General features: G+C 33.6%; 2 pseudogenes; both read right to left on the bottom strand.

Moving 5' to 3' along the window:
- Positions 1-3,473: 3,473 nt before the first annotated feature.
- Positions 3,474-6,211, bottom strand: LOC118029080 (26S proteasome regulatory subunit RPN13-like; annotated as a pseudogene).
- A 13,234-nt stretch (positions 6,212-19,445) lies between these two features.
- LOC118029077 (26S proteasome regulatory subunit RPN13-like) lies at positions 19,446-22,437 on the bottom strand (annotated as a pseudogene).
- Positions 22,438-23,684: the final 1,247 nt, after the last annotated feature.

Genomic DNA, 23,684 nt, shown 5'->3' with positions numbered 1-23,684 from the left:
TATAGAATTTCTCTTTTATGTTTTCGCAACCTACTAAACAAGTCTTGGAGAGACAATTAAATCTCAAATTTAGAAATTAACTCAATTTAAATGTTTATTATTTTAAAATTCTATCATCCATTTAATATGAATAATATTTCACTTTAATCTTGCCCCTCTCTCAACACCATTTTAGTGTAATGTAATTAAAATGATAACATATATAACAATATAACTTCATATATAGAAAGTGCTATTTTTAGGAGGAGAATAAATTAACAATGGTGTATTTCTTTTTTTTTTTTGGTCAAACTTATAAAAAAACCTTCTATTAATTGGACAATACAATTTCTACACTTGATGTTTTTAATTTTCTTAGCCATGATTGATAAATAATGAGTTAATTTCTAATTTTAATTCCTTCTACGCTAATTTAATTTCTTGTTTAATTGATCGTGACAAGCTTCCTTGATCTCAAGAACTTGGAATACTTGAATTTGAGTTACAGTACTTTCAATAATAGCATCTTCCAAGCCATCGAAACGATGACTTCTCTTAAAACTTTAGATTTGCGGAGCTACCAAATAGATGGTCGAAAACCTATAACCCAAGGTAAAGTTAATGACTCTTACTCTTTCATTTCCTTTATAATTTTAATTGCTTCTACGTTGATATAATTTCTTGATTGTGGCAGGCTTCTATAATCTCAAGAACTTGGAATACTTGGATTTGAGTTACAATACTCTCAATAATAGCATCTTCCAAACCATCAGAATGATGACCTCTCTTAAAACATTGAAATTAAAGGATTGCAATCTAAATGGCCAAATACCTACAACCCAAAGTAATGTTGATGACTCTTTCTCTCTCTCTAGGTTATGCATTTTCCATTAAACACCTAGTGTTTAAGTTTTCCTAAATTATAATGTGATGTGATCAGGCCTATGTAACTTAAATCATCTCGAAGAGCTAGATATGAGCTACAATGATCTCAGTGGTTTCTTACCTCCATGTCTGGCAAATTTGACTTCCCTTCAACAACTCTATCTCTATTCCAATCACTTGAAGATCCCTATGTCATTGAGCCCATTATACAACCTTTCAAGACTCAAGTCTTTTTATGGTTCAGGTAATGAAATATTTGCAAAAAAAGATGATCATAATCTAAGCCCAAAGTTCCAGTTAGAGTACCTCGATTTGAGCGGTATTGGACAAGGTGCGGGAGCATTACCCAAGTTCTTTTATCATCAGTTCAGCCTGCAATTTTTGGATCTTGAAAACATCCAAATAAAGGGAGAGTTTCCAAATTGGTTGATTGAGAACAACACATACCTACAATATCTTTATCTAGAAAATTGTTCTCTTTCGGGTCCATTCTTGTTGCCAAAGAATTCTCATGTGAGCTTGTCATTCCTAAGTATATCCATGAATCACTTCCAAGGCCAAATCCCTTCAGAAATCGGAGATCGTTTGCCAGGGTTAAAACTCTTAAAGATGTCTGATAATGGTTTCAATGGAACCATTCCTTCCTCGTTGGGTAACATGAGCTCGCTGCGCGAGTTAGACCTGTCCAACAATGTCTTGATTGGCAGAATACCAGAGTATTTAACCATAGGTTGCTCTTTCTTAGACACTCTCATACTTTCAAACAACATTTTACAAGGGCAGATCTTCTCTGAAAATATCGACTTGGAATTCTTGAGATGGTTACAATTGGATAGCAATCAGTTTGATGGTATCCCTGATAGCTTATCTAATTGCTCCTCTTTGACAATGTTAGATGTGAGCAATAACAATCTCTCTCAAATGATTCCTGGATGGATAGGGAAAATATCTTCTCTTGAATTTTTGGACCTTTCACAGAACAATTTATCTGGTCATTTACCACCCAGCTTCGATACTTCTTCAATGTTACAATTTGTTTATTTGTCTAGAAATAAGTTGCAAGGACCGATCGCAAGGCCATTTTATAGCTACTCTGAGCTAGTGGCATTAGATCTTTCCCATAATAACTTAACTGGCAGAGTTCCAGAATGGATTGGCAGGCTATCTAACTTGAGATTTCTTCTCTTGAGTTATAACAATCTCAAAGGTGAAATGCCAATTCAATTATGCGGGTTGGACCAATTAATGCTGATTGATCTATCTCACAACCACCTTTCTGGTCATATCCTCTCTTGCATGATATCTACTGTTTTTTTCACATTATCAACCGATGCCAATGCTCCTGAGTCCTCACAACAATCTTTCGAGTTTACAGCAAAGAATGTATCCCTTTCATATAGAGGCAGCATTCTCCACTACTTTATTGGAATTGATTTCTCATGCAATAATTTCACAGGGAAGATTCCTCCTGAAATTGGAAACCTCAGCAAGATCAAGGCATTGAACCTTTCGCACAACAACTTGGTTGGACCAATTCCACCAACATTCTCGAGGTTAAAGGAAATAGAGAGCTTGGATCTTTCCTACAACAAATTGGAAGGAGAAATCCCTCCTTAACTTACTGAACTATATTCTCTAGCTGTTTTCAGTGTGGCACACAATAATCTATCCGGTAAGACACCTGCAAGAGTTGCACAGTTTGCCACGTTTGATGAGAGCTGCTATAAGGACAACCCTTTTCTTTGTGGACAACCACTAGCCAAAGTTTGTGGTGTGGCTATGTCACCATTACCAATGCCAACTTTAACGACCACCAAAGATAATAGTGGCTTCATGGATATGGAAGTTTTCTATGTGACCTTTGGGGTTGCATACATCATGGTGTTGCTGGTGATAGGTGCAGTTCTATACATAAATCCATATTGGCGACGAGCTTGGTTTTACTTTATTGAGGTAAGCATCAACAATTGCTATTATTTTTTGGTGGACAATCTTCCCATTTTATCCAAGTTTGGATTTTCATAGCCTTGGTGCTTCGTTGTGTATTCTAGTTTTAAGATTTAAACAAGTTTAAATGCAATGTTATATTGGCTTTTATTTATGTTTTGTTTTTGTTTTTAGCTTCTGTGTGATATGTAATAATGAAGTTTCTTCACCGATTTCTCTAAGAATATAATAATGAACTATATTCTCCATGTTTTGTTTTTGTACATTATTTATAGCATCATGAGTTTTCCTAGTTTCCACGTGAATTAATAAGAGGATGTCTTTGTATTCTGGATTGGGTTTGACAGACTGTATGTTTAAATAAAATAGATTACTAAAGGGGATCGATTTTGATTATGATTTGGTTTGGGAAATTTCTTTGCATGCCTACATAGAGCGTGGCTTCTTGAAACTCCAAAAAATATACATAGATGTATGCCCAAACCAGTATTGGGTAGATCAAGATAAGCTAGGATTGATGAGGAAGAGGCTGTTCAGGACCTTCAGGTTCTATAATCAGAATTTCCCAAGAAAGAATTAACTAAAGACTTTAGTTAACGCTGATGAATATCAGTAAATGATTTGCTACGGAGAATACCATGTATTTAAGAACCATTGCTAAGCTACAGGTTCTGGAGCCACAAAACACTCACATTTACTGGGTTGATCTCAAATTGAGACAAATCTATTTGTCCAGTTCGGAGAACCTTCAAACAAAAAAAAGAGTTAAACATTGTAAAATTGGCTATCATCAAAAGGACAAGAAACAAAACAAGAAGGATCAGCCTCGCATTTCTTACATAAGTAAAAGAATCCACTTGCTGACGGAAAGGACGACTCTGCAACAAGTCTGAAATATCCTCTGGAGTTCAGTGACCCTGCAACCTCATAATTACCTCAGAATGCACACAGGAAATCCCAAACATAAGACCGTCTTACAGTACGTGTACAATAAGCATTAATAATTACCTTCATCTGGATCACCCGAACTACCTGCAACATGTATCATCACATCACAATGGCCAACCTAAGTACAACAAACAAGGATATGGTCAATTGCACTATCTGAGCAGAACATACCTCCAGCACCAATATTACTCAGGATTCTTTGCAAGTCTTCCAATTTCATTGGTCCTGATGAAGAGGTTACATCACTCATTACTTCTGCACCAAGGTCTGGGACAATTAAGTTTCCATTCCTGAGTGATGAGCAAATATCTCATCAGAATAAAAGAAAATGGCCACGTGATATATACCACACCATTTCTTTTTGGTAATAAAAGTGCTCCTTAACCTTTTTGAAGTTAATTTACAATGAGTCACAAAAATTAAACATGTATATACATAGACAAACACCAAGTTATGATTCTAAATTTCCATATAAAAGATGCCCCAATTTTTAGAATTTACCCCGCGAAAGTCTGTGCAAGGGCATAAGGGGATGAAGGATTTGACAAGGGCTAAGGTAGGTGAGATGTTTTTGTCAAGAAATGATTTTGGAAAATTTCTTGATATTTCTCGAATAACTAAGATAGGAGTCTTTATCAAGGCAAGAACATAGGTTCTCCAAGATGATTGACCAGAAGGAGAGAAGGGAGGCTCATTCTATTCCACTGACTCTTAGTCTTAAAGAACAGAAAATTACTTATCGTTACTCTTATTTGCTATATCAACTCTTAGAGTTGAAGTATCATCTTTGAGTATGCTTTTTTGTTATAATATATATACCTTGATGAGATATTATCTTCAAGCATGTCTTCAAAAACTTGGAAAGGAGTAGAAGCATCAGGCTCTTCTTCATCAAGGAACTCTGCCAGACAACAAGATAAAGCAGCGACGTTGCTGATGGAAAACCTTCACTCTTGAATAAGTGCTGAAGTGATATGCCAGGTCATTAGTTTGAAGGTGTAAAACTGGTTAGTAAAATTTTAGGAAGACCAATTCACACATACGGAGTGTGTAACTAAAATAAATAAACAGGAAGTAGAAAGCAGGAAATCCAATTAGTCTAATATGATCTTTCTGTGAAATAGAGGTTTTCTTTATGAAAATGTGGAGATGAGAGGAGATAAATGCAGATATTGCAAGATTAAAAAAAATTAAAAAAAAAAAAAACCCTCTGTGAGAGAGATGACCATAAAGCAATTATACAACTTTCTGATGTGAAATTAGCAAAAGTGATTTATCAAATACACCAAATTGTTTGCATTTAAATGCAAAGTCTAATCTTAAACGACAAAAGATTAAACTTTGCATTTAAATATAAGCCAAGATGATTAGGAACAAAATAATGAAGAGTAGCATGGCTAACAAAGGACTCAAAACACAAAAGTATTTACCAAAAATCGATGATTAATATAATAGTTGACAGAGCTACACAATTGAGAATCATCTTTAGCTTTTGGCTCCTGCAAACATGTTACACAATTTTCCAAAATCATACAACTAACAGCTGAGTCAATGTTACACGTAAGAGAGTGAAACACACAGAAAATCAACCTGACCTGCATCCAAATAAAGACTTTCGATCATCTGTATTGAATTTCAACATGTATACTCTTCCCAAAGCTTGATTAACCTGAATAACCCAAAGAATTATGAATCTATGATATTACAATCAATTATCAGAGTCAAATATCTCCCATCTAAGAAAAAACTAAGAGAGAAAAGTGTACCTTCTCAAAAACAGCCTCTTCAGAAAAAAATAATCTGATCCTGTCAATCAACACGTCAAGAAAAAGCTACCAAGTTCTCACCTCAAAAGAATATTAACAAAACAAAGAACATAAAAGGAAATAAAAACCAATGTTGGAAGAGAGAAACAAAATCCCCAGGCTAAAAAAACATAATAATAACTAGGATACATCTTCCACAGCATTCAAATTCCTATCAAGCCACTAGAAATGAAGCAAGCCCTCATCAACCTGGAACATTTCAAAAATTTCGACTTCAAACAGGAAACAAGATTCTAGAAACACACTATCTAGTACTTGAGATAAACCAAAACAGCAGAAGTAAATAAAAATCTTTGCACGGGCACGAACTCTATATAACACAAAAAAACCAAAAGACACCAAGTTACCTTTCCAATGCGAACAAGTCCTTTTTGAGAATCAGGAACAACCTTTTTTCCATAGAAAACCATTTTACCAGCACGAAACTCCAACACAATTTCCTACCATCAAAACAACCACAACACCATAACATAACCCCATCAAGAAAAACATACTTGTACATCCAAAAAAAAGCAATTACATGCTCTAATTAATAAGAAACAGAGATTTTAAGCAAAACCCACAATTTTAAAGGTGATTTTATTTACTTGCATTGCTGGAATATCTTCAGCTGATGAAGAACCCATTTTTCGCATACTTCCTCTATAAAGCTTCCTTTCTTTCAGCACTGCAAAGAAGGACAAAAAAGAGAAGGACAAATCAAATACCCAAACCATAAACAATAACAGAAAAAAAAATCCATTAATGGTTCGGTTGTTGTGAGATTACCAAATGACACTCCAAGTTTGCCAAATTTCAAACAAGGCAAGATGTTTGTGGCAAATGTGGGTCTTACCCGCTATCTATAGTTATTGGACAGGCCAAACAAATCAATCCAATGGATCACAGATCTAGATTGAATTGAGATTGTTTTTGGATATTAAATTTGTGTAAACCAATTACCTGTGATTCAGTTAATCCAACAAAACATGGGTAAAATCGGTTAATCGGCACAAACACATGGAGGCAAAATAGTGATTTTGGCCAAAAGAGCACTGCATGCCCAATATATCCCTTTTTATTGGTAAATATATTAAAATAATATATTTTTTATTTTTAAAATTTAATTTTAACATCAATTCATCAAAACAATAAAATAACAACAAAAATTACAAATTTTATATTTTTGAACTGAAGATATCTGTATTTCGGTAATGCTGGCGAAGCTTTGCTGTGGAGAAGGTAACTGGTGAACTTGGTGTAACATTCTGATAGGTTAATTAGGATGATTATCAGAAAGAAACTAGTTTGTATTGATCCCTTAGTATCTTCCACTAGCTTATTTATCTGCAATATTGGTTTGGACCGTCAATAGGTCAAAGGCATTTCTATATTTTGCGGTGGATGGATGTAACTTTGAATTTGTTTTTATTTGTCATCAGGGCATGTCTTCAGAGATCAGGAGGTTCATCTTCAGGTGTCCGAGAGTTTCTTGAAGGTTTCCTCTGCAACTGGAGTTTATGGATGGAAAATACCATGTTCTTGTAGCTGCAGAACCAGATGTTGATGCCCAGGAAAGATGTGATGGGAGGTATTTTTTGGAAGTTGACAAGTATATGGAGGTTGTTGAAGTCTATGCTGTAACACTTCTTGGCACAGCTCTGAAAGATTTGGATCCCTTGGGTTGAGAAAGCTGCATTGCCTGAGGAAAAACGACAGGTAAGATTTAAAATCTTGGGTCTCAGCCACTTTTTAATTAGAATCGCTTTAATTAATTGTATTCTGATGGATGTCCTTGGCATAAGTTAAACAGTCATGGAGTTTTGACTAACCTATTCATAGGAAGATTATCATTCTGTTCTATCTTTAGACGTACTGCCATGTCTTTTTCCAGGTGCTTTTGAGGCGATTACACTCTATATATCCTCTCAAAACATTCAATTCATGACAGCTCTCCTGATCAGTTTGCAAGAAAATAACCATGAAGCTCATTATTCTCCGTCAAAAGATATAAATGTTATTGAGGGATCGGATCTCCAAAAGACTTAGAAAACAATTTCCTACCTATTGAGGAGGTTAGTACAAAACAAGCAATTTTGCATGTGGATCCATGTTTTTGGTGGTTCCGGTCATTCACTTTGAAGTTTGGGAACGCTCGAGTGGTTATAACAATTTCCCTTTCTATTCAGCTGCAGAGAAGGCTATAGCAGACCTGTGGCAGCTTGCATTCTCATATCAAGTGAACCCTCTAGCTGCAGTTCAACCTCTCCCAACTGCAACACGAGGAGGCCGATGATGACATCATTTTTATAATCAAAGCTTATGATACTCTCCTTTTGGTGGCTAAGCCACATTCTGTCATTCTTTCGAGGAACCGTGGAGGTAGCTCAAATTAAATTGTAATAATGCGTCTGATTATCTACAACTAGGAGCACAATCATATCAATCACAGAATAATGTTATGTAACAAATGATATCAATACAACGTTGGACTTTTGGACTTGCTCATTCTTCTTCCTTTTCCCTTTCATTTCCTAGTTTCACAAATTTGCAGATAAAAGGCATTAAACTATCATGCATCCACGAGCTCTGTCTACTTCCGATTAATCTTCCATTATCTGTCTCGTCTATAGGTTTTCTCATGAAGATAATGGTGATCTTCTGATGTAGGAGGGTTTCGAGGTGATCAGATCCTGATCATAAGCCTTCAGCCCAAGGCATAAAGGGCAAGTATAATTAGGCAATGCTTAGCATTAAAATAGTATTGCATCTCAAATGATTTAATTTGGTGGAAGAATAGATAGGAATTTTCCACTATCTTAGATGGGTTCACTTCTGCAATAATCTTTCAGAGCTCGTTGACAGAATCTAGTCTATTATCCCAAGAAGAGCATCCACTCTCTAGGGCATGTTTGGAATGCCAAATGCAGGAGCTCAAATGCTGCAAGGATATGGTTGGCAATAGTTGTAATCTACGGAATCACCATAGATGTCCTTTGCCTCCTTGTAATCACCAGAAATACTCCGGCTGGCCAGGTCAGGAGTGATGTGTTTGGTCGCCACTGTGTCAGGATACCATAACACAGGATACCATGCTTGTGAATTTTCTAAGGTAGACATGTTGGCAGGAGGAGCTAGTTGGAAGAGAGGAGGATATATAAAGCTGGTGGTCCATAGCAAAAACGACATGTATCATCTGCGTGGTATCTGTTGTAGCAGATTTGACACGGTCCCTTCCTTTTTCAAAAATTTTGCCTGTTTTCATGTCGATTGCCCCAGAAAGGTTTGCCACCAGAGGAGTACTGAGTACAAGAAACAATTTTAACCTCTTTATAATTTTAATTATCACATGCTCTCTCGGTTGAATTTCATTATAAGAAGGAAAAAAAAAGTCAAAAGAAAAGAGCCTAGAAAAAGAAGTAAGAGAAGTGTTAATTGAAGGCAACTAACACATGGCGATTGCCATGTGAGAGCACGACATGGGCAGCATGCATCTACCTCTTTACTAAGATTACATATAAATGTATAAATCAAAGTCAAGTAATATATAAGACCGACAATTTTTTGACTGAAATAATTTCATTATAAAAACCCTTAATAATAAAGTATAACATTCAATTCTCAAAGAGATAAATAAACACAATAATTCAGATAAAATATTGTGATCTCTATAGTTACGCGGTTTCCACACGGGATTATGATGGAATTCAACCATGATCAAACGAATTGGCAAAGCCTTCATCAACAAAGTTAAATTAAGCTCAAACGTTTAGACTCCAAGGATTATTTATAATTTAATACTATCTTAATTACTTTGTGAATGTGAGGAGGTTACAATTGACTCGGTCCAACCTAATGGATGAATTTACAATCTAATTACTCTGGACAAAACTTAGTTTGATTCTTTTATAAAAATTAAAATGATGTTATTTTAATTTTTTAAAATAAATTTAAGACAATGTTATTTTGAATTGACCCGAATCAATATGAGTTGACCTACTCAACCCATGATTCGTGTCTTGAAACGGGTCATGAACAAAGCCAAGTTTAAGAGGTGTTTGAGAGTGTGATAGCGATTGCTTTTCAAAGCATTTTTTGCTTAAAAATGCATCAAAATAATTTTTTTTTTTAAAATTATTTTTGATATTAATACATCAAATCGATCTAAACACATAAAAAAATAATTAATTTTTAAGTAATATTTTTTTTAAATTTTGATCATTTTTGTTTGGGCCACACAACCAAACTTCAAACTTTCTATACATATTTTTAATTGTAGAAAAAACTTCATGAAATAATAGTTAACGTAATTTAAAGATAAAATAACACAGTTAATTTATCTTTGGTGAAGTTAATGGTTGCTATGTATCAAAATCTAACATCATCCAAGATTATGAGGGAGAATAAAATAAAGAAAAGAGAATTAAGTAGCTTTTATCTGTGGGATAATGATTACGTTGATCATAGACTAAATAAAATACATGGCATTATTTGGGATAAAGTCGCTATAGATGGAGGATGCATAATCATGAACATAGAAAACAAAAATTGGCTAAAATTTTAAAATAGTTATAACTTAGAAGCTGAGAGAAGTCTAATTCATAATTGGTTCATGTTTGATGAATTTATTGTCGTTTCTAATTAACCAAGAAAAATCTAATAAATTGAACTGAAACTTAAATAAATAAAAATGAGATTTCAGTAAATTACATGCCTTATTAAGTCATAAAAAATTATTTCTGTCATAAATTGACAAAAAAGAAGAAGAAGAAGTCCTGATTCGATCCATATTTTTATTTCTGAAGGTTTTGAAGCCAAGAACCCACGATTCTTTTAAGCCTAGGAACTTAGATTTGTTCTTCACATCCGTGTCTGCCACCACAGTTTCAAGTATGTCAACTGTTGAAATGGAAGTTTTCTCCAATTCCCAACTCATTGTTTTAACCATTTTAATGCTCATTGGTGGAGAAATCTTCACTTCCATGGTTGGACTTCATTTCAAGAAGTCTCAACTTAAGAAAATGGAAAACAAAATTTCTTCCCTCGCAAACAATGATCCTAGCACCTACCAGTCTGGGTTGGTAATGGCGGAAAAACAAGATTTTGAAAATCTTGAATCAGGAAATCATGAAACTTCATTAGATAGTAGTGTAGATTTCTTGAATCAATGAGCCTTCATGAAAAACAATGATCCTAACACTTACCAATCAGGATATAGTGAACTAACTATATAAAGAGTAGATTGAGTTATTAGTCCTCACATGCAATTCATTTACTTTTCTTTTTATTATAAATTAGTTTATATTCATAGTGTTTCTGTTATATTATAGAGTAGTTTTTTTTAATATTATAAAGTAGTTTCTGTTCAACGGATCAACCTACTGATTTGTCAATCTAAAATCTAGTCTACATCAATTTTAAATAAAATAAAATATGAGTTGTTTTAGCCAATCATACAAGTTGTTAACATGTAATTTGGTTAAAACTCGGTTTGATTTCTGGATTTTTCTTTTAAAAGGACTTGGTTTTGGATTGAAGGTTAAGTACGTACCCAAGTTAAATTGCTGTAATTAAGGATTTAATAACTTTGTATATCATTATTATTTTATAGAATAATTGGAAAATCCTAATCGAACTCGAAGAGGGAAATGGAGAGTGAGAGAGAGAGGGAGAAGAGAAGAGTGAGAGAGGGAATCTCCGAAAATATTGGAGTGTATTGATGGTTAATTTCTGCCTGGCATTCTGTTTCAACAGAACGCAAAATACAGGCAGAGAGTCTTTCCTTTCCTTATCATTCTAGCACATTTCCCCTATCATACGTGGCCTTGACAGTTGGTTAAAAACAAGTAAATGAAACGCACAGCATTGGCTTTATTAATACCCCCTGAAACCCTCTTATCAGTTCCCTCCTTGCAACATTTTCTATGTGAGCTAGGTTCTGCTGAAATTAATTCTGAAATTAATAAAGCCAACTTCAAATGTTATAGAAGATTAGAGTTGCAACCTTTTTTGGTACTCTCTATTGCATTGAGGTTTTAGAAATGATTTTTTGGACTGGAGAAATTTACGCTAAGGATAATCTGTATGATATGAATACTGTTAGAGAGACTTTTACTCTAAATTACACTGTTTTGCATTCAAATATGTGATGGATGCAGCTATCTGCGTATGTTTTTATGTTGTGCCAAAATGCCCCAATATGTTTTTCTTAATTTCTTTGGATTTACCCTTTTTTTTCCTTTAAAATGATCCAGGGAAATTGAGTTAGCGAATTCATAGTTTATTTTTTATTTGGATTTGTTTTCATGTTCTTCTGTTCACTTCTCCGTGTCTTTCAGCTTAGTGGAAAAGTCTCTTGGAAGATTTGTTGATGAGAAGAAAGCTCAACAGCTAAAAGAAAAATGTAAGCCATTAGAAGGCTGTGCTAGTGTTGCTGGGCGCACTGACAAAGGAGTGTCAGCTCTTCAACAAGTTTGTTCTTTCTGTATGTTAATGCCCTATTCTTTCTGCAGTTCCTTATATTTTACAATACATTCAATGTTTTAGTATTCTTATTCATAAGGCCTGTTTCTTTCACTACTTTTTGTGTTTCCCAGCCACATCAACAAATATTGTGTGCTAAGTTTGTGAAACTTGTCATGTCAGTTTTCCAACCCATTTATGATCCTTTTTTGGTTCAATCCCAAGCCTCAAATTTTCCTGTGATGAAAAAGTTCTGTTGACATTTTGTGGATATAGAAGATTAAAGTTGAGCAGAATTAGTTATTGTTTTATGGGTGATACAAGGATGATGCCTCAAAAATATTTACTCTGTGGGATTTCAAAGTCTGGTTAGTATTTTGTTTTTTCAATTGAAATGATATATTTTTGGAGCGAAAAATTAACTTTGATCCTCTTATTTTACAAAGTTCCTTGAGTCCAATGCTTCTCATAAAAAGAAACATGTTTTTTTTATATAAAAAAAAACATGAATAAAACAATTTTGTTTTTGCTTTTATATATATATATACCTTGATGAGATATCATCTTCAAGCATGTCTTCTGAAACTTGGAAAGGAGTAAAAGCATCAAGCTCTTCTTCATCAAGGAACTCTGTCACACAACAAGATATATAAAGCAATGACATTGCTGATGGTAAAACTTCACTCCTGAAAGAGTGCTGAGGTTGTAAGCCACGAGTCATTAGTTTGAAGGTGTAAAACTGGTTAGTAAAGTTTGAGGAAGACCATTTCACACATACGGAGTGTTTAACTAAAATAAATAAATAAATAAACAAGATGTAGAAAACAAGAAATCCAATTAGTCTAATATGATCTCTCAGTGAAAAAGAAGTTTTCTGCAGAAGGCCACTGTGAAAAAGATTTTGGGCTGGGCCGGCACTGCCCGACCCAGTAAACAATGGAGGCTCTCTACGAACAGTGGAGGTCACGGAGTTGAAGAAGAAAAGGAAGGAAGAGAAGGAGGAGAAGAACCAGGAAGAGCAGACATGGCGGCGACTCACGGTGGCGATGTTTTTTGTCTTTCAAGGAACTATATGACTTGAGTTGTAGTAGCATCCTTTAAATCAAATGTAAACGTAAATTGTATTATTATGTATCTGTAATCTTAATGTATGTTTATTTTGTTTATGTAAAAATTAATTTATGTCTGACTTTAAAGGATGAATTTTTGGAATATTGTATTCATACTCTTAACTAATATGATGTTTGAGACTTCAAATGATTGGAATCTGTATAAGTAATGAATAATGAATGTGTATAGCTGAGTTGTTAATAACTTGGACCTCCTAGTACAGGGGAGATTTTGCCAAAATCTTGGTAAACTTTGTATGAATTCAGCAAAAATAAATAATTTCATATGTTTTTCCTTTATCATGATTGATGTATTGATCTTGAAAATGGAAATGTTAAAAAAATGACTTCTGTTATGGCTGAAGCTAGGGTTGTTTGATACCGGTTGTTTGATACTAGGCAAGATTGGCTGAAGTTAGTAGAGGTAGTGTAGGCAGTAAAGGTGGGTTGACAATCATGGATTGAAGGGAGATCTTGTGAAAAAACTTATGGGTAAGGAAATGAAGAAGATGACTATGAACATCTGTATACGATAAATGTTCAGCTTTTTTAGAAAACTAACACTACATAAAAAAAAAAAAAACAAAAAGCACAGAAAACTTGTATTCCTTCTTAGAAGGTAGACCGCAAGTCAAAGTCTTTTTTGGGGAAAAAAAAAAAACATGAATAAAAGGTTAATGGTAGTCAGCTCATTTTCTACCTAATAAAGCTCAAGGCCTGTTTAGAAACTAAGCATGTTGGGATACACCCAATCCAAGCACCGTCAAATCATATATATATATATATATATATATATATATATATATATATATATATATATATATATATATTAAAGATAAATATTAAATGTATCAATTAAGATATTGCGAACATTGAATTAATAAACATTGTATCAATTAAATATGTACTTAAAAATATTAAATTAATTTTTTTTAGATATTTTTTGATAATTTTTATGTGCCAATATCAAAAATAAAAAATAATAACTTAAAATATTTTTAACTAAAAAATACTCTTAAAACATATTACCAAATAAACATTTAAAGATGACAGAGCCTACAATATTTATTGAGAACTTGCATGAAAAGAGACAATTTAAACACGAGAAATAAGTGAACGATGGAAGTCTTCAATGTGGATTTTACTTAAAGGGTTGGGGCATCAATGCCAGAAAAGAAGCAATAATTTGCGGATGTCAATCAATCAAATATTGAATCACGCGGGGATGGGAGACCGTTGCTATCATGCAGTTTTTTTTCCACGGCATGGGTCCGCAAAGTCCTCTATAAATTAAAGCTTGAACCTCCTCGCTAACAAATATTGATCAGCATTTATATTTTGATATTAAGATGAGGCTGTTCCTTCAGGTGTCCTCTTTATAAGCCTAAGCCTCCTCCCTGTCCTCTATAACAATTGATCACTCTTGATATTTGATATTAAGATGGGGCTGTTCCTTCAGATGTCGATGGTTTTAGCAATTATGATGGTTTCCCTGCAAGGATGGCTGCCTCTTGGTTGCTTGGAGGAAGAGAGAATCGCTCTCTTGCAGCTCAGAGATGCTTTTAACTATCCCAATGGCACCTCCCTACCCTCCTGGATAAAAGGTGATGCCCACTGTTGTTTTTGGGAACGTATTGAGTGCAGCAGCAGTGCAGGTCAAGTCACCGCACTCGCTCTTGACAGCGTAAGGAATCAGGAACTGGGAGATTGGTACTTAAATGCCTCCTTCTTTCTTCCCTTCCAAGAACTTTACTGGCTCGACTTGTCACGCAATCGTATAGCTGGTTGGGTTGATAAGAAAGGTTTGCTCTCTTAAGTATTGCATAATATTTATATTAGTTCGTTTTTTTAAAATTAATCAAATAAGGTGTTGTTTAATCAGCATCATTTTGGTTCTCTATCGAAGAAAATATATAGAAAGCATATTTAGTAATAAGGTGTTGTTTAATTCCTTACATTATTAATATAATTATCCCATCATCACTGCAACATTACCAATATTATTATAATCATGACATCAACACTGTTACAATTACTCCTCTTACTCTCACTTTCACCATCTCAACCTCTTTACATGTCTCTTGATCAATCATAATTAAATTACTCCAATAATATCTTTTTTATTTTTTTACATGACGTCTTATTTTATAAATATATATATAGGTGGTTATGAGTTACAGAAAGCGAGCAATTTAGAGTACATTGACTTGGGAGTTAATCGTTTCGACAACAACATTTTATCATTTGTGGAGGGATTTTCATCTCTTAAATTTCTATATTTAGATTACAATTGCCTGAAAGGGTTAATAAATTTAAGAGGTTAGTTTTTTATGTACTTATTTTTTCTCTATTAAATTTAATTTTAAAATAACACAATTTTTGTTTTATAGTGAATTAATTAATTAATATTTTTATAAATATGAAGAATCTTTGAGCAGCTTGGAGACCTTGGATTTAAGCGGCAACGATATTAACAAATTGGTAGCCTCAAAAGGTAATTAGAAACACATTCACATTACAAATTGGTAGCATGAAGATAATATATGAGCCCATCAATACAATATTAATTAATTATCTTTGTTTTTGGAAAGCCTTTCTATGCGTTTCTTCCCTAATTTGCAGGTCCAAGCAACTTGAGTGCTCTATACCTAAAAAATATCACAATCTATGGAAGTAGCTTCCAGCTACTACAATTATTAGTAGCATTCCCAACCCTCACAACACTCGATTTGAGCTACAATGATTTTAAAGGAAGAACATTAGGTAAGTTATATATTATATACAATGTTTATATAGTTGGGTTTATATTTGGGTTTAATTGAAACATACAATTTGCTACTTTTGAACAGAGTTCCCAAATTTAAGCTATTTGGAAAGTTTGTCTCTAAACGGTTGTTCTCTAGATGAACACTCTCTTCAAAGCCTTGGAACACTGTCTTCGCTAAAAAAATTGTATTTGAAACAACTCAATGTCACTGTACCTTATGGAGGTAAATTAACAAATTTCAACTCCATTATTACTTATCATAAACCATTTTACTTCTTTCTATACTTGCTATGATTAGATTTGTCTGCATAGAATTCCTCTTTTATACAAGTTTTGGAGAATTCTCAAATCCACTAAAATTTAAATTCATAATATAAATTAAATCTCAAATTTAAAAATTAACTCAATTGAAATCTTTATTATTCTAAAAGTCTACCATCCAATTAAAATGAATAATAATCCAATTCAATTTTTACCCTCTCTCAACCCCAATTGGTGTAATATAAATAGAATGATAATATAAAAAACAATAATTTCTAACTTCATATATAGAGAGTGCTATTTTTAGGAGGAGAATAAATTAACATTGGTGTTTTTTTTTTTTATCAGACGTATCAAAATTCTTTGTTTTAATTGAACTCTACAATTTCTACATTTCCCTTCTCATTTTTTAGTTTTTTTAGCCATAATTAATAAGTAATGAATTATTGTATTCAATAACCTCATAAGACAGTTAAACAAAGGAATCATGGGAGACTTTGTTTAATATTAATCTGAAAAAATAGAAAAAAAAGAACTAATTATGAGTCAATTAAATTTTTAAAAAAACCTCAATAAATAAAAATAAAAAAGCATAAAAAGTACATTACCCAACCAATAATTGACCAAAACCAACTCATTAGCAATTTACTTACAACAACAAATTGACCAATAAGAGAGACCTAAATTCCAAATTTAAAAATCAACTCAATTGAGAGCCATATAATTCATTCAATAATTACTTCTTGCTAACTCTTTCATTTCCTTTATAATTTTAATTCCTTCTACATTAATATAATTTCTTGATTGTAGCAGGCTTCCTTCATCTTAAGAACTTGGAATATTTGGATTTGAGTTCCAACACTCTCAATAATAGCATCTTACAAACCATCGAAATGATGACCTCTCTTAAAACTTTGATTTTGCAAAGTTGCAAACTAGATGGTCGGACACCTACAGCCCAGGGTAAGGTTAATAATTTTTACTCTTTCATTTCCTTTATAATTAATTGTTTCTATATTAATATAATTTCTTGATTGTGGTAGGCTTCCTTAATCTCAAGAACTTGGAACATTTGGATTTGAGTTACAATACTCTCGACAATCGCATCTTCCAAACCATGGGTAAGGTTAATTACTCTCTCTCTAGGTCATATATTTTTCATTAGACACTCAGAGTTTTAATGTTTTCTAAATTATAATGTGATCAGGCCTCTGTGACTTAAATCATATCCAAGAGCTACTTATCAACGACAATAATCTCAGTGGTTTCTTGCCTCCGTGTCTGAAAAATTTAACTTCCCTTCAACGACTAGATCTCTCTTTTAATCACTTGAAGATCCCTATGTCATTGAGCCCATTATACAACCTTACAAAACTCAAGTCTTTTAATGGGTCGGGTAATGAAATATATGCAGAAGAAGATGATTATAATCAGAGACCAAAGTTCCAGTTAGAGTTCCTTGATTTAAAAGGTCATGGACAAGGTGGGGGAGCATTTTCGAAATTCCTTTACCATCAAGTGAGTCTAAAATATATGGATCTTACAAACATCCAAATGAAAGGAGAGTTTCCAAATTGGTTGATTGAGAACAACACATACCTACAAGAACTTCATTTAGAAAATTGTTCTTTTTCGGGTCCATTCTTGTTGCCAAAGAATTCTCATGTGGATTTGTCATTACTAAGTATATCCATGAATTACTTCGAAGGACAAATCCCTTCAGAAATCGGAGATCATTTGCCAGGGTTGGAAATTCTATTGATGTCTGATAATGGTTTGAATGGAAGCATTCCTTCCTCGTTGGGTAACATTAGCTCACTACAAGTGTTAGACCTGTCCAACAATAATTTGCAAGGGAAGATCCTTGGATGGATAGGTAACATGTCTTCTCTTCACTTCTTGGACCTATCAGGGAACAATTTCTCTGGTTCTTTACCGTATAGATTCAGCACTTCTTCAAAATTGAGATACGTTTATTTGTCTAGAAATAAGTTGCAAGGACCGATCACAATGGCATTTGATGACTCCTTTGAGATAATTCAATTAGATCTTTCTCATAATAATTTAACTGGTAGAATTCCAGAATGGATTGGCGAGTTATCTAACTTGAGAGTTCTACTCTTGAGTTATAACAATTTTGAAGGTGAAATCCCAATTCAATTATGCAAGTTGGACCAATTAACCTTGATTGATCTATCTCATAATTATCTTTCTGGTAACATCCTCTCTTGGATGATATCTACTCATCCTTTATTTATTGAATACAATTCTCTTGGCTCTGTGTCCTCATCACACTAATCTTTCGAGTTTACAACGAAGAATGTGTCCCTTTTTTATAAAGGCAAAATTATCCAGTACTTCACAGGAATTGATTTCTCATGCAACAATTTCACTGGAGAGATTCCTACTGGAATTGGAAACCTCACTATGATCAAGGTATTGAACCTTTCGCACAATAGTTTGACTGGACCAATCCCACCAACATTTTCAAACTTAAAGGACATAGAGAGCTTGGATCTTTCCTACAACAAACTAGATGGAGAAATCCCACCTCGACTTACTAAACTATTTTTTCTAGAATTTTTCAGTGTGGCACACAATAATCTGTCTGGCAAGACTCCGGCGAGAGTTGCACAGTTTGCCACGTTTGAGGAGAGCTGCTACAAGGACAATCCTTTTCTTTGTGGACAACCGCTATCAAAAGTTTGTGGTGCGGCAATGCCACCATCACCAACACCAACTTTAACAACCAACAAAGATAATAGTGGTTTCATGGATATGGACGTTTTCTATGTGACCTTTGGGGTTGCATACATCATGGTGCTGCTGGTGATAGGTGCAGTTCTATACATAAATTCATATTGGCGACGAGCTTGGTTTTACTTTATTGAGGTGAGCATCAACAATTGCTATTATTTTCTGGTGGACAATCTTCCCATTTTATCCAAGTTTGGATTTTCATAGCCTTGGTGCTTCGTTGTGTATTCTATTTTTAAGATTTAAACAAGTTTAAATGCAATGTTATATTGCCTTTTATTTCTGTTTTGTTTTTGTTTTTAGCTTTTGTGTGACATGTAATAATGAAGTTTCTTCACCGATTGCTCTAAGAATATAATAATGAACTATATTCTCGATGTTTTGTTTTTGTTTTTGTACATTATTTATAGCATCATGAGTTTTCCTAGTTTCTACGTGAATTAATAAGAGGATGTCTTTGTATTCTGGATTGGGTTTGGCAGACTGTATGTTTAAATAAAATAGATTACTAAAAGGGATCGATTTTGATTATGATTTGGTTTGGGAAATTCTTTGCATGCCTACATAGAGCGTGGCTTCTTGAAACTCCAAAAAATATACATAGATGTATGCCCAAACCAGTATTGGGCAGATCAAGATAAGCCAGGATTGCTGAGGAAGAGGCTGTTCAGGACCTTCAGGTTAGTCCGAACAGGGTTCTATAATCAGAATTTCCCAAGAAAGAATTAACTAAAGACTTTAGTTAACGCTGATGAATATCAGTAAATGATTTGCTACGGAGAATACCATGTATTTAAGAACCATTGCTAAGCTACAGGTTCTGGAGCCACAGACCACTCACATTTACTGGGGTTGATCTCAAATTGAGACAAATCTATTTGTCCAGTTCAGAGAACCTTCAAACAAAAAGAAGAGTTAAACCTCGCATTTCTTACATAAGTAAAAGAATCCACTTGCTGACGGAAAGGACGACTCTGCAACAAGTCTGAAATATCCTCTGGAGTTCAGTGACCCTGCAACCTCATAATTACCTCAGAATGCACCGATGTAAAACACACAGGAAATCCCAAACATAAGACCGTCTTACAGTACGTATACAATAAGCATTAATAATTACCTTCATCTGGATCACCCGAACTACCTGCAACATGTATCATCACATCACGAGGGCCACCCTAAGTACAGCAAACAAGGATATGGTCAATTGCACTATCTGAGCAGAGCATACCTCCGCACCAATATTACTCAGGATTCTTTGCAAGTCTTCCAATTTCATTGGTCCTGATGAAGAGGTTATACATCACTCATTACTTCTGCACCATGGTCTGGGACAATTAAGTTTCCATTCCTGAGTGATGAGCAAATATCTCATCAGAATAAAAGAAAATGGCCACGTGATATATACCAGACCATTTCTTTTTGGTAATAAAAGTGCTCCTTAACCTTTTTGAAGTTATTTTACAATGAATCACAAAACTTAAACATGTATATACATAGACAAACACCAAGTTATGATTCTAAATTTCCATATAAAAGATGCCCCAATTTTTAGAATTTACCCCGCGGAAGTCTGTGCAAGGGCATAAGGGGATGAAGGATTTGACAAGGGCTAAGGTAGGTGAGATGTTTTTGTCAAGAAATGATTTTGGAAAATTTCTTGATATTTCTCGAATAACTAAGATAGGAGTCTTTATCAAGGCAAGAACATAGGTTCTCCAAGATGATTGACCAGAAGGAGAGAAGGGAGGCTCATTCTATTCCACTGACTCTTAGTCTCAAAGAACAGAAAATTACTTATCTCTGTATCCTTACTCTTACTTGCTATATCAACTCTTAGAGTTGAAGTATCATCTTTGAGTATGCTTCTTTGTTATAATAAATATACCTTGATGAGATACTATCTTCAAGCATGTCTTCAAAAACTTGGAAAGGAGTAGAAGCATCAGGCTCTTCTTCATCAAGGAACTCTGCCTGACAACAAGATAAAGCAGCGACGTTGCTGATGGAAAACCTTCACTCTTGAATAAGTGCTGAAGTGATATGCCAGGTCATTAGTTTGAAGGTGTAAAACTGGTTAGTAAAATTTTAGGAAGACCAATTCACACATACGGAGTGTGTAACTAAAATAAATAAACATGAAGTAGAAAGCAGGAAATCCAATTAGTCTAATATGATCTTTATGTGAAATAGAGGTTTTCTTTATGAAAATGTGGAGATGAGAGGAGATAAATGCAGATATTGCAAGATTTTTTTTTAAAAAAAAAAAAAAAAAAAAAACCTCTGTGAGAGAGATGACCATAAAGCAATTATACAACTTTCTGATGTGAAATTAGCAAAAGTGATTTATCAACTACACCAAATTGTTTGCATTAAATGCAAAGTCTAATCTTAAACGACAAAAGATTAAACTTTGCATTTAAATATAAGCCAAGATGATTAGGAACAAAATAATGAAGAGTAGCATGGCTAACAAAGGACTCAAAACACAAAAGTATTTACCAAATGGATGATTAATATAATAGTTGACAGAGCTACACAATTGAGAATCATCTTTAGCTTTTGGCTCCTGCAAACATGTTACACAATTTTCCAAAATCATACAACTAACAGCTGAGTCAATGTTACACGTAAGAGAGTGAAAAACACAGAAAATGAACCTGACCTGCATCCAAATAAAGACTTTCGATCATCTGTATTGAATTTCAAGATGTATACTCTTCCCAAAGCTTGATTAACCTGAATAACCCAAAGAATTATGAATCTATGATATTACAATCAATTATTAGAGTCAAATATCTCCCATCTAAGAAAAAACTAAGAGAGAAAAGTGTACCTTCTAAAAAACTGCCTCTTTAGAAAAAAATAATATGATCCTGTCAATCAACACGTCAAGAAAAAGCTACCAAGTTCTCACCTCAAAAGAATATTAACAAAACAAAGAACAGAAAAGGAAATAAAAACCAATGTTGGAAGAGAGAAACAAAATCCCCAGGCTAAAAAAACATAATAATAACTAGTATACATCTTCCAGAGCATTCAAATTCCTATCAAGCCACTAGAAATGAAGCAAGCCATCATCAACCTGGAACATTTCAAAAATTTCGACTTCAAACAGGAAACAAGATTCTAGAAACACACTATCTAGTACTTGAGATAAACCAAAACAGCAGAAGTAACTAAAAATCTTTACACGGGCACGAACTCTATATAACACAAAAAAACCAAAAGACACCAAGTTACCCTTCCAATGCGAACAAGTCCTTTTTGAGAATCAGGAACAACCTTTTTTCCAAAGAAAACCATTTTACCAGCACGAAACTCCAACACAATTTCCTACCATCAAAACAACCACAACACCATAACATAACCCCATCAAGAAAAACATACTTGTACATCCAAAAAAGCAATCACAGGCTCTAATTAATAAGAAACAAAGATTTTAAGCTAAACCCACAATTTTAAAGGTGATTTGATTTACTTGCATTGCTGGAATATCTTGAGCTGATGAAGAACCCATTTTTATATATATTATTTTTTTAATCTAGAATATCAAAATAATTTAAAATATAAAGATATAAAAAAATATAATTTAAAATAATAAAATTCAGATTTTTTTAAAAACATAATTAAACTGTAAAAAATATTACTTAAATGAAATAGCGGAGGTATATTTATTATTTTTAAAAGCATATTTTTTATTTAGATAATTGATAGAAGTTATTTTTTAAAATATTTTTTAATAATTTTATTTTTTTGTAAAATTAGAACAGTAAAAAAAAATTAACGAATTGACATAAATTAAAAAAGATTTGGTGAAATAGTATGTTAATCTGTCAATTTTTTAAATTTATTGCGCTAATTGTTTAATATATCTTTTTTCATTGGTAAATACATCTAAATAATATATATTTTATTTTTAAAATTTATTTTTAAAATAAGAAAATAAAAAATATCAAAAATTACAATTTTATATTTTGGCACTGAAGATATAGTATTCCGGTAATGATGGTGTAGCTTTGCTGTGGAGAAGGTAACTAGTGAACTTTGTGTAACATTCTGATAGGTTAATTAGAATGATTATCAGAAAGAAACTAATTTGTATTGAACCCTTAGTATCTTCCACTAGCTTATTTATAAGCTTTGAACATGGCTAGGTCAAAGGCATTTCTATATTTTGCGGTGGATGGATGTAACTTTGAATTAGTTTTTATTTGTCAGGGCATGTCTTCAGAGATCAGGAGGTTCATCTTCAGGTGTCAGAGAGTTTCTTGAGGGTTTCCTCTGCAACTGGAGTTTAGTGGATGGAAAATACCATGTTCTAGTAGCTGCAGAAGCAGATGTTGATGCCCAGGAAGGATGTGATGGGAGGTATCTTATAAATTTATCCTCTCAAAACATTCAATTCATCACAGCTCTCCTCAGTTTTGCAAGAAAATAACCATGAAGCTCATTATTCTCCGTCAAAAGATATAAATGTTATGGAGGGATCGGATCTCCAAAAGACTTAGAAAACAATTTCCTAGCTACCTATTGAGGAGGTTAGTACAAAACAAGCAATTTTGCATGTGGATCCATGTTTTTGATGGTTCCGGTCATTCACTTTGAAGTTTGGGAACGCTCGAGTGGTTATAACAATTTCCCTTTCTATATATCTATTCAGCTGCAGAGAAGGCTATAGCAGACCTGTGGCAGCTTGCACCTTTCTATATATCTATTCAGCTGCAGAGAAGGCTATAGCAGACCTGTGGCAGCTTGCATTCTCAT

Source organism: Populus alba, chromosome 18 (genome assembly GCF_005239225.2).
Source record: "Populus alba chromosome 18, ASM523922v2, whole genome shotgun sequence".
Classification (NCBI taxonomy): Eukaryota; Viridiplantae; Streptophyta; class Magnoliopsida; order Malpighiales; family Salicaceae; genus Populus; species Populus alba.
This window is presented reverse-complemented; position numbering and strand designations above follow the sequence as displayed.